This window comes from Penaeus chinensis, chromosome 4 (genome assembly GCF_019202785.1).
Source record: "Penaeus chinensis breed Huanghai No. 1 chromosome 4, ASM1920278v2, whole genome shotgun sequence".
Classification (NCBI taxonomy): Eukaryota; Metazoa; Arthropoda; class Malacostraca; order Decapoda; family Penaeidae; genus Penaeus; species Penaeus chinensis.
This window is the reverse complement of record NC_061822.1, coordinates 10,439,967-10,447,466: the sequence shown is the minus strand read 5'-3', so window position 1 is coordinate 10,447,466 and position 7,500 is coordinate 10,439,967. Positions and strand designations below refer to the sequence as shown.

Genomic DNA, 7,500 nt, shown 5'->3' with positions numbered 1-7,500 from the left:
TAGATATATATATGATATTTCTGTAACATAAATAATATATATTATATATATTATACATAATATATATAATATACAATATCTATATATATATATATATATATATATATATATATCTATATCTATATATCTGTATATCTGTATATCTGTATATCTATATATCTATATATCTATATATCTATATATCTATATATCTATATATCTATATATCTATATATCTATATATCTATATATCTATATATCTATATATATGAAGGGCACGCCTTGTATGATAACTTGGACTGTTGAGTAAATTTTGTGTCAGTAACCATGTGCTCTTCTTTTCTGATTTTCAAATATGACAGGCATAATCGGACACTCATATGAAATTTGGCTCGCTTTTCTATTAAGTTGAATTTCTTTGATCTTCATAAATATGCAGTTGACTCACATTCTGGAAAGCCACATTTCTTTGATCTTCATTAATATTAAGTATGACTCGCATTTCTGAAAAGTAGAATTTATTGCATTCATAATTTCTTTTAGTCATTTACTGACTCAACTTAGTCTCTGGCGAGTGTGTCTGTACCATAAAGAATTACCCTTGTCTATTGCATATGACCACAACTGATGGTTAATTTCCCAACTATGACAATCAGGTCTTCCCTGAAAATATTTATAGCATCAGATTTGTTCTCGTGTGATGAGAATGAATCTGGTGATCTTTTCCGTTGCATTCTTCAGCCGAGTCCCAATAGAAGGGGAGGACAAGACGTAGATCAGGGAAATTACAGGGTAAAAAAGGCTGAAATAAGAAGAATAGAGGGAAAAAAAAAAAAAATAAAACAAGTAGAAAAAATGCTTAAAAATCGGGTAATGAAACTCTACATATGTCCCCATCATCTTTGAAAGATTATAGCTAAATGCACCAAATATTTTTAAAATCCTATCATTTGGTAAGAACATTTTGAAGTGCAGGTAGAGAAACGTGACTTGCAAACACTTCTGCAAATAATAAAAGAAAAGGTACATGAACAGTCTGTAATTATTAGTGATTGCTGGAAGGTTTATGATTGCCAACAAGACAAAGGTTATAAACATTTGAAGGTAAATCATAAATATAACTTTGTTGACCCCGACACCGGTGCCCACACAAATACAGTTGAACGAAACTGGAGGACCTTGAAGGGAAAGGTGCCACAGTGTGGGAAGAGGTCATATCATTTTGAGCTAACTGGCCAAAGCGGCCTTCCAGTTGCAGTATCCGGAGGCCAGCAAACGGATACACCCTTTTCTCCTGGCTGTGGCTCAGCTCTTTCCTCCAGACAAATAACGGTAAAGCCTTGGGGTTTAGGGGGCTAATCGTGAATATATTGTGGAATAGGTAAATATCCAAATGGGGGTCCGGGGGCAGAACCCCAATAGCTAAATACCCCAGTGTAGGGGGGTCCAGGGGTGGAGCCCCCAATAGGGGGTTAGGTAAGGTTGCTTGGTTACAACGCTTTGTGTAAAAACGTGGCTTCACAGCTTGAAATTGATGTGCATTTCCGTAGATTTTAATGAACGCAGGCAGGTCTTCGAGTTGAGTTTTTTGAACGGTGGCGTTGTGAGCCGTAGAGTTTTTTGTTTTTTTTAAACGTGGCATATCGGGCTGTAAAGTTAAGTCAAGTAAGTTTATTTACCACCCTGGCTATCTGCTCAGGCGTGGGCAATCATGATTACAGTTTTATATACATCTGACACAGTACAGAAGTCTGTGACTACTGTAATTGTACATGGTAATATAGAAACATGTCATACATCATACAAAAATAATACGTTGATATGATCTTACCGTGTTTACATAACACTGTTTTATTGTTTACGGCAGTTTTACATAGTAAATTTAGGATATAATATGAGTATATCTTCCAATGTATCAGATGAAATGAAATATTCACATAGTTCTTTATACCTCATGTTAGGTGGTCTGAAAGGCTGTATCACATGACATTCCGAGATATAATGCTCAAGCGTTCGCTTGTTTTCTTCGTTACACAGTCTACATTTAGTTTCATCTGCACTTCTTGCACCGTGCAGTTGCCAATACATTCTGTAACCTAAACGTATTCTGGCAATAGCCACATCACATTGTCTGGTTTGACTTCGGTGCCACCCATAGGAGGGCTTGCTATCTCTATACTGATCATAGTGCCTTATGGTACAACTTTCAGGCCTTTGAGTGTTTGTCAGATCTACTAGTTCTTCCTTATGAGAACTTTTCAATATCTGTGCAACCCAAGCAAGAGGCATCCCAAGATCTATGTTCACAGTATCTTTGCTACAGGCTTCCTTTGCCAATTTGTCGACGTGGTCGTGCTTGCTTATGCCAACAAGAGATGGTATCCATACAAATTGAATGTTAAAATTACGCTCTATTGCACAAGTTATGTTACGCTTAATGCAACTCACAATTTCCTCATCGCCATCTGCTTTGAAAGAATTGAATGTCCGAAGAGCACTCTGAGAGTCACAGAAAACTACTCCAGAGCCCTGAGACATTACGAATTCCGTTGCAAGGAGTATACCTGCCAGCTCCGTTTGTGTAGTGCTGGCCCAATTTTGCACTCTCATATTAACTTGATGTTTTAGTAGGCCATTTTTGTATACAGTACAAGCACAACCAACTTTGTATCCAGACTGTATGGATCCGTCAACGTAACACTCGTATACATCATCGCCCATAGACTGTGTGTGTTCCTTCACCGTTGCTAATGTAATTTGTTGTAACACGCAGTTATGTACACTTTTTTGTGGTAGACACGTAAGGTGCACGATCAATTTTGAATTTTTCCATGGTGGAATGGATCGACCCTGTGGTATTTTACTAATTGGGACATTGAGCTTTGTAATGTTCATGGAGATTTTGTGTATTAGAGGGCGCGATTTGGTGGGCATTTCCGTAGAGTTTCTTGAGCTGATTTTAACAACTTTCTTTTGCCGTTTCATGCATTATTGCATTAAATTTATTTTATTTAAGCCTGTTTTACCCCATAATTTCCGATATACTTCATGCCCTCCCCTACTATCGGGACTTAACAAATCAAGCTTGTTGGCTGAATATAGATTTCCACCAACCAAAAATGGTATACAACTATAGTATAACTATAATCGTTGCCGATTATCGTCAGATAAACACGCTAACGCGAAATACTTTTTTGGAAAGAATTACCTAATCGTACATATGCGCCCAAACCAATAAACCAACCTAACCTTAACCCTGTGGGATTCATAAACAATGATCTATAAAAATATATACAGAATAGCACAAATAGTTACCAAAACAAAAGAAGTATAATAAAACTACAAGAACGAATTACATACATGAATTCAAATAATCAGATGCTGATAATTACAAAATAATCATTCTCATAAGCGCATAGCAATACATGGACTTCTTGATAGATCGCAGTAATGAGTTACACATCGCATTTGTTTAGGTCCTTGCAAGGTAAACATGGATGGTACCTTAGAAAATGAAAGGTTGATTTTCTCTCTTCTCTATCCTGTATCTCCCTTATATCTAATTTGCGCAACTTTTGCCATAGATGAAAAGTGTCTTAGTTTTCATAAAGGTGTCTACTCCATACATTTTTTTTACTGTAATTCTGGTTGTCATGCATGGAATGTTTTCCCAACTGATTGTGTGTCACATTGTAAACCATAATTGTATTGTCAAAATATGGCTCATATCCCTGTAGTATCAACAACACATTTTACAGCTATTTCTGTGTTTTCATTATATTTTGTGGCATATAAATCCTGCTAATTCTACTCAAAAACACTCTTTACAACTTGGACATAATAAGCTAGGACAAATTTAAGATATTCTTGTAGAGAATTTAAAGTTGTAGTCATTCATCATCATCATCATAAGGGGGCATCGCATGGCTGCGCTTTGCCGCACCCAACCTTTGCCTCCACCTCCTGTGGTCCCTCTGAGCAAGCCTCCATGCAGCATTCCTTCCCACTCCCAGCACATCTTGGCAGTTCTGATCGACTTGCTTCAGCCAAGAGTTCCGTGGCCTTCCCCTTGGTTTTCTCCAGCCTGGGTCAACCCTCTCGGAGATGACCCTATGAGCCGGATCTTCCTCAGGAAAACGAGCCACATGCCCATATAGCTGAAGTTGGCGCTCTCGTATCAGACTGGTAATAGGTCTTGAATCAGTCGCATGGAGTATCCTCTTATTGGACACATGGTCCCTCCAGGTATACCCTATGATTCTGCGAAGACACCTAGTACCAAAGGAGTCAAGAGGGGCCTTCAGAGCACTGTTCAGTGTCCAGGTCTCACACCCATAGAGTAAGACCGGGATCACCAGTGCTCTGAAGAGCCTGATCTTAGTTCTCCTAGTCAAATACCGACAGCGCCAAATACTCCTATTGAGTGAGTCCATAACGCCGTAGGCCAGTCCGAGTCGTCGAGTGACTTCCCGGCTGGAACCTCCATCGCTCTGCACTACACTACCAAAATAAGTGAAGCTACCCATGACCTCAATGTTCTTGCCACAGGCATATCGGGCTTTTTGAACATCGACATCCAAAAAGTCCCCAAATTCCTGAACCTTGGTCTTGGTCCAGTTGACTGCGAGTCCCAATGGCTCATGCAGCTCCTCGAGAGCTACTTCCAGGACCTCCAATGTCTCTGCTAGAATCACTGCATCATCAGCAAAGTCAAGGTCTGTGACCTTGAAATTACCAATTGATGCCCCACAGGGGTTAATGTTACCGAGAGCGACGCACGGAGGTAGAGCAAATTGGACATTGCCATCTTGTAGAGCATAAAAAATAGATTAGGAATCTATACAACTAAATCTGCAGCGGCCTCATATTTCCCGGGAAATGACAAAAATAGGCTCTGCAGGGCACCTCTCTGAGGCTAAGTCCCCATCCATGTTTACCTTGCCAGGACCAAAACAAATGTGACGCGTAACTTCTCATTGCGATCTACGAAGTAGTCCATGTATTACTACGCGCTTGTGAAAACGATTATTTTGTAATTACCAGAGTCTGATTTTCCGAATTCGTGTATTTAATGAATTGTTTTACTTTTATTAAACTTCTTTTACGTGCTTTGGTAATTATTTACACTATTTTGCACAATAACCATATGCGCATGTGCGTTATTCCACCGGGAGATTTGACACTTCGTCAGGCGCCATTAGTTCCGAAACACCGGTGAGAAGTGTCACATTTTAAGAGTGTTGCGTCGATTCCGGGTCATTTTTAAGGCCGTATAGTGGATATATAGAACAATTAGATATCTGCATCTATCTCAGCTTGATATTTGAGCCCAACAAGTGCCCCAAATGTCGAAAAAGTGATTGCAAACCAAGGAACTCGGACCATAGACGGAAGCGAAGAAAAGTTTGATCTTTCGCAATATACAGGTATTTGGTTTTACCCATGGCGGTTCCGAGGGCAGAGCACCTAGGCTAGGGAAAATATAGATCGTATTTTCTTAAAGCCACGGGGGTCCAGGGGGCGTAGCCCCCTGGCTAGGCGCATATAGTACTACGGGGGTCCAGGGGGCGTAGCCCCCTGGCTAGGTGAATATAATTAGGCTAGGCTAGGTTAGGCTAGGCTAGGCTAGGTTAGGTTAGGTTAGGTTAGGTTAGGTTAGGTTAGGTTAGGTTAGGTTAGGTTAGGTTAGGTTAGGTTAGGTTAGGTTAGGTTAGGTTAGGTTAGGTTAGGCTAGGATAGGATAGGATAGGATAGGATAGGATAGGATAGGATAGGATAGGATAGGATAGGTTAGGTTAGGTTAGGTTAGGTTAGGTTAGGTTAGGTTAGGCTAGGCTAGGCTAGGCTAGGCTAGGCTAGGTTAGGTTAGGTTAGGTTAGGCTAGGCTAGGCTAGGCTAGTTTTGTATATTACTAGGGGGTCCAGGGGTCGTAGCCCCCTGGCTAGGCGCATATAATACTACGGGGGTCCAGGGGGCAGAGCCCCCTGGCTAGGGAATATATACATCATAGTGTATGAAAGCCACAGGGTTAAGGTTAGGTTAGTTAATTGTTTTGGAAGCATTTTACGATTACCACAGGGGATCTGGATAATGTGAAATCCCGTAGTTTTTTACCGAGCGTTGGGTTTGATTCCCGTAGAGTTTTTCGAAAGTTGGCGCGTTAATCCGTAGACTTTCAAAGATGGTGGGGCGTCCGTAGAGTTTCACTGGCCGATTTCCTTCGTTTTTTGTGCTTTTCGGGACAAATTTGGCTCGGGTTTTCGAAAAAACGACTTTTTAACGTTTCATAAATCACTTTCTTTGATTTCTGCAGGTTCCTTTTGACATCCAGTGCCATCCATTATTCCCCCCCCCCCCAAAACCCCCGGTTCCCCACGCATCCCCCAAGATCGTTGGGTAGAGGAAACAAACAAACAATCTGATTTTGGAACTTAGTCTCTGAGAGGAAGCGTCGCTCTCGGTAACATTTACCCCCACAGGAACTACGGTTCATGGCACGGCCAAGTATCCAGGTATTGAAAAGGGTTGGGGCCAGGACACATCCCTGTCTCACCCCGGCAGACACCGGGAAAAAGGCAGAGATGCCCTCCCCACACTTGACAGCACTCTCGGTATCTGTATACAGGCCAGACAGCAAACCAATAATCCCAGGGGGGATCCCACGGAGACCCAGGAAGGTCCAGAGACTCTCCCGGTGCACTGAGTCGAAAGCCTTCTTGAGATCAACATAAGCTGCAAGCATACCTTGTCGAAACTCAAGTCGACGTTCCACAAGGACACGAAGTGCTAAGATGCGATCTATAGTTGACTTCTTGGATGTAAAACCAGACTGCTCAGGTCTCGGTGCTCGTAATAGGTGGTCGCGCACTCGTGCCAAAAGCATTGGTGCTATAAAAAATTTGCAAACACAAACAGTAGCTTCACAAATACCGAAAAAATGTGGCAGAAAGCATAGGGGCAACTCACAATTTTCAGCTCTCTTGCCATACACACCAAGGTGAAGACAATGTTTGGTGGGGGGTTGTTGGCAGCAGACCTCCTATCAACCCTCCCCTCAGGCAGTACCCAGAGGGAATACTGTTACAGCAGCTTATGTTGTTGAATAAATTTATAGACAATGTTAGGGACTTTGTCTCTGGCGAGGAGCCCCTACTGCAGAGAATTACTCTTTTATTACCCAGAATGACCCTTTCCTGTTCAAATGTCGGGTAGCACCACTGTGCAAAGCAACTGTGCAGAGCCGGGGGTCAGGAGGGTCTATGAACAAACAGATAAAAGTTCATGCTTTTGTTCGAGATTAGGAAGACCATCCACTTACTAATTGCAAAACCTTATAAAAAAAAAAAAAAGAAAAGGCCCAATCCCTCACGGAGGAGGTGGTAGAGCAAAACCAATCACTTTGTTCGTGAAATTGCAGCTAAAACACACCAAATTCTTTAATACTGATGCAACCCATGACTCTTCGGGGTATATATACTTCCCTTAAAACTATAAATCCTTCGCGAAGTCCAATTCAAAAGC

The 7,500-nt window shown here is 41.3% G+C and overlaps 1 protein-coding gene across 1 annotated transcript in view; it reads right to left on the bottom strand.

Moving 5' to 3' along the window:
• The window catches only part of LOC125025102 (proteasome subunit alpha type-4-like), a 15,630-nt gene that overhangs the window by 7,850 nt on the left and 280 nt on the right, over window positions 1–7,500 (bottom strand). The gene's annotated exons all lie outside the window — the stretch shown is intronic.